At 43.7% G+C, this 5,027-nt stretch overlaps 1 protein-coding gene across 5 annotated transcripts in view; it reads right to left on the bottom strand.

Annotated features, from left to right (window-relative positions):
• Positions 1-5,027, bottom strand: part of CYSTM1 (cysteine-rich transmembrane module containing 1) — a 67,453-nt gene that overhangs the window by 60,784 nt on the left and 1,642 nt on the right. Inside the window, exon 1 of one of the 5 annotated variants that reach the window (XM_008574316.1) lies at positions 4,956-5,016. The exons of 3 other annotated variants lie outside the window; for them this stretch is intronic. The gene's annotated coding sequence lies outside the window, so the exon portion shown is untranslated. Of the gene's footprint in view, positions 1-4,640; positions 4,662-4,955; positions 5,017-5,027 lie in introns of those variants that run through there. One more of the 5 variants, XM_008574317.1, reaches the window with a different exon arrangement.

Below are 5,027 nucleotides of genomic sequence, written 5' to 3'. Positions count from 1 at the left end.
CGGGGCCTTGGTGTTATCAGCACCGCACTCTCCCGAGTGAGCCACGGGCCGGCCCGATACCCTCAGATTTCTGACATTAGTAACATCCACAAAGACCTCTCTATGTGTGAAAGACGAGGGGCTCAATGTTTGAGGTATTAATGAATTTTTTTAAAAAATAGCATTCCTACCTGAAGAAAATCTGAGTTTTCCAGGAGCACACTTGGAAGAGCGATATAACTCAGCATCAATGAAGCCATGCCCCTGGCAAAGGGCCTAGAATTTAATATAGTATACAGCCTCACCACTACTCAGGCCTCCTTTTGGCAAACTTTGTATGAAAACACCAGAGGTTTCGGATTGCACTTATTTCTTTTTAAACCCCTAGATTCTGCATTCTGTGGCCTTCCTAGTATCACAGAGCCACACCAATTTTAGAAGGATAGGATTTAAGGGGCCTTCTATGAAGGCCTGCCTACCCCAGACCATTCTTACCATCTATCGCCACCTGAAAAACTCACAATTAGTGAGTCATATCTTTGGGTGAAGGCAGTATTTCACCAAGTGGGCATGTGGCATGATTTGGGGAATATGGACAAACAACTTCAAAAGTTACTTCTTTTTATATTTGCCTTCTATTTGTGGCAGGTGATTTAATAGTTTTTTCAACTTGAGGCAATAAAACAGTTTCCCTTTTAAATAAATTTTACAGTTTTTGTTTCTTTTTCTTTTTTTTAATGTTAGGGTTTTTTTTTAAGTCAATTTAAAAAATGACCTTTTTCTTAACTGAACTTTAAAAAAAAATGATAGTTAAATAATAGTACAGATGGCATAAAGATGAAACAAAATCATGCAGGTGGAACACAAATAAAAGCGTGAAAAATACTTGGGCTTCCACTTCCAAGACCTTCACTTTTAAAAATACAACTACCCCTCACCAGAGATTCTCAAATCACCACCACCAGACATTAAAAATCACCAAGAAATAGTTCGACAAAGTTAGCACAGAGAGAAGGATGCAAAAACTGGGATCAGAGATTAGACTGGCTTTAGAAAGAGCGTTGTTGTGGAGGAAAGGGTGTAGGGAAGAGGGCAGAGTCTGGAGTGTCCAGGAAGCTAGTGGCAGCAGGAAAGCACTAAGTATTAGGTTTAATGATAATGACTCATGAGGTAGGCACATTTTTACAAATGTAACCCTCTTCACACATATTCTCCCCAACTGATCTTGCTCAAGGTCCTGATACTGAAAGCTGACTGGTAAAGTACTGCCTCCAGCATTAGAAATTTAATGTACCAGATGCTTAGCCCCATCTCCCAGGTCTTCCTCTTCCCAAATACTTTTGCAGTTTAACCGCTCCCCATCCCTACCTTTCTCTGAACACTGACCATGTCTAGATAGTTTTCAGTTATGATGTATTTTCTGGGCCAATGCTCTTGGGACTGGCTAATGATTCTTTAGCATGAAACATCAGGGAACTATAGGCACCTCTGAATAAGGCATTACTCTCCAATGAGTAAATTCATGTTGATCAAACCCTCCTCCTACCATGACTACCAATAATCCCTTAAACTATTTAATAAAAAGAATTCAGAAAAATAGAAATCATTCCTTGTTTTTGGCAAAGTCAAACCACAAGCTTGCTGCCCACAGAGACTGGATTCAAACCACTGCTTTAGATGTAAGGACCCATCCAGCTTCCTCGATCTGGCTTTGAGGCCTAAATCAGTACTAATATTCCACATATGTCTCCGAAAAACTACAAAGACATCATGCCAAGCTCATTTCCTTTGTATATAGAGAGCCCTTTGTATACAGTGCCCAAAGTGGCACGAACCTTTTCGGTTGTCAGGCTGGAGGGTCAACTCATCTCCAATTCCCTTTTTTCTATACTGCTGCTTTTTAATTGCTGACTCCCATTTTATAGTCAAGCCAATTAGTAGGCTTGGCCAAATGTGGGGAGCTCGGAGGCCTGGAACACAACACTCAGCTCAGCCTAAGGAAAACAGGAAGCCTTGTCAGAAATGCCCTTATGCAAAAGAGCTACACCTGACCAACAAATGTCAGAAGTCTAAGAGATGGATATTGTAGTTCCATAGAGTCCCTGGCAGATCAGCAAGCACTTGAATATCTGCTAGACTGAGAAGCAGGACAGGTGCTTGACACAGGATGGGGAAATTTTACAAAGATGACTATTTCACTCTTCATCCAATTTAGTGAGCATTTTTATCCACTTCTGTCTCTGACAAGCTCAATAACTAACTCCTTAAAAAGCTATAAAACACACACACACTAACATCCCAAATGTCCAGCATTATGCGAATGGTTAAACAAACCACAGTACTAACAAACCATGGAACTGCTGCTATTATGACCTTTAAGAAGAATAAGGTAGAGCTACCATGCATGTGCTGATATGGAAAAGTGATAACATAGCGGGGGGGAAAAAAGCAAATTGCAATACAGTGCATAAAATGCACAGTGCACATTCTATTACCCCATTTGAGTTTAAAAATAAAGTTCTTTTTTTAGACCTGAATAGATTACACAGTTATACCAATGAATATAATTACTGATTAAACTGTACATTTATGTTATATATACTTGTTTATACATAAGTCATATTTAACAATGAAAGTTAAAACTGCTGCTGATCATCTCTGGGTAAAGTCAGCCACATGGCTTTCAGAAAAAAATTCATTGCTTAACTCATTGAGCAGGAAAGCCATGCTTCTCGATGCTTCCAACAACCACCCAACTACACTGAGAACACAATTTGTTCTAGTTGCCACCTGGAAAAAACCAGTTCCCCTTAAGGAAGAGCACTTCTGTTTAAGGCCAGCCCTGGTGTTTATCATAGCGTATGTTTAGGGAAACACACTAACATTTTTCTCCTGACTATGAAGTCTTAAGTTCTCTACCAATGGGAAAACTCGTGGGGGTGGCAGGAGTGAACGGAGTGGAAAATTTTCAAAAACTCTTGGCCTACTTAACTGCCCTGACAGCACATAGCTATTGTGTTTGGGGGAGGAGGGGGTGGACTGCTTCTTCCTAAAGGAAGCATAATTAGTTGACCAGTTCAAATATTACCAAAGAGATTTAGAAAATGGCTAACAATTTTTTAAATGTGGCCCAAACATCTAATATCCAGTGATCCTTAATATTAGAAAGTTCTTCCAAAGTCTCTTAAAAATCACTCTGCAGGAACTTTCTAATATTAAGAAATACTCTGGTTTTTTGCACACTTTGGGACTTCTTTTATCTCCTATCTTGGGGCTTCTTTCACAGAGAATGACTTCACTGATCTGACTGGAAGTTCACTTTCCTCACTCCTCATTTGTCCTCCCTTGAGTGCTGCGCTGGTTTCTAGATTTACACACAAACCAGCTGTGGCCACCTTCCAAAGTTCTTAGCAAATCCCTGAACTGCCTTTTACTGTACAGCATCCCTGGAGGTCCAATTCTGTTTTGTGGAATCAAACAAATACAGAACAAATTGGTGGGAAGGTTCAGCCGTTTCACGTCCTCCCAGACAACAGAAGTTGCTAAGTTTCAATATAAAATGCACAGCTGTGCGGTTTTCTTGGTCACAGCATCAATGAATATCAGGGCTGGGAAAATCCATAAATCGCCAAACCATTCCTCCTCATATAACCAAAATATCTTTTTCCTGTTTCTCAGGAAATGAAGATAAAATGGCCAATTAACACTTAAGCAGCCTTACACTGACAAGCCCACAAGCTGAGAGAAGCTGGCAGGAAAGGACTCGGCTAGACATCTTTGCTCTACAATTAACAAAGACTATGGGTCTCTTTCAGCTTACTCAATGCTCTGTATTCATGTTTTGGGTACCTATTCTCCTTTAATAACTTCCCCCCATTAAATCTCCTATCAGTCACTTGGGTTTGGATTTCACCCCAGGATAAGAGGTAATTGCAAGACACTCTGAAATCTCTGAAGGGCAAAGCTCCGTGGGCATTACAACCAACGTGCATACTGAGGAAAGCAGAGCTCTCAGCTAGTCAAATGAGATACAAGAAAATGAGCAGCTGCTGGGCGCGTCCTTTCTCACATAAGGAATTGTTTAAAAATCTGCTAACAACGGAAAGCAGAGCTCTCAGCTAGTCAAATGAGATACAAGAAAATGAGCAGCTGCTGGGCGCGTTCTTTCTCACATAAGGAATTGTTTAAAAATCTGCTAACAATAGCTGGAGTATTAGGAAACCTGGCTGCCTGCGCCCGCAACTCTTGTCTGTTGTAAATACTCTTATTTCATAAGCAGGTTTCGAGAAATCCCATTAGATAAAGAGTTCCGGGCGTTGCGACCTCTTTTTCCGGACTCTCGCACTAACCTCCTCAGTGTTTCCCTATCATATTCCCCCTACCCCAATCCAGCCGACGTTTCATTGGCTCCCCACAGCACACAAAGCCTCAGCTGGGCACTAACGAGTTTTTCCAAACCAGCCCTAACCCAATTCTCCAAACTTTCCCAAACAACCCCGGTACACGGTCCCATCAGTCGCCGGACTGTTTTTTCTCTACCTCCAGCGCAAGGCTCATGGTGTCCTTCCCCGGGGATCACCTCCTTCCCTCCCCCTACTCTTCCAACCCCCATCGCTCCCGGGAGATTAGTCCCCAACCCTCAAAACCCCGCTCAGAGTTACCTCCCCCAGCAGGTCTGCGCAGATCCCAATCTACCGCTCTCAACAGCAGCCAGGATGCCTCCCCCCAACACCTCCAGCCAACGAGCGCCCCGCTTTGCGACTCGCACTTTAAGTCCCCCCCGGCCCCTGCTCCCAGCCGCGAGGCTCCCGACCCGCCTCCCGCCGCCAGCGAGTCCAGCTCAAAGTGCTTATAGCGGCGCCCCAGAAATCGCAGCCCAAGGCGAAGAAATCCAAAAGCCACCCGCGGACGTCCCCCGAGACTGGGCGTGGCGAGCCCCGCTCTAGCCCGCCGACTCTTTGCGAAGCAACGCTCACAGAAACGCGGAGCCCCCGAGTCCACCGCCGGGGAGCCGAGCGAGCGGCACGGTGACGAGGAGCCCCAGAGCA

This window comes from Galeopterus variegatus, unplaced genomic scaffold (assembly GCF_000696425.1).
Source record: "Galeopterus variegatus unplaced genomic scaffold, G_variegatus-3.0.2 Scaffold1032, whole genome shotgun sequence".
NCBI classification, from domain to species: domain Eukaryota; kingdom Metazoa; phylum Chordata; class Mammalia; order Dermoptera; family Cynocephalidae; genus Galeopterus; species Galeopterus variegatus.
This window is presented reverse-complemented; position numbering and strand designations above follow the sequence as displayed.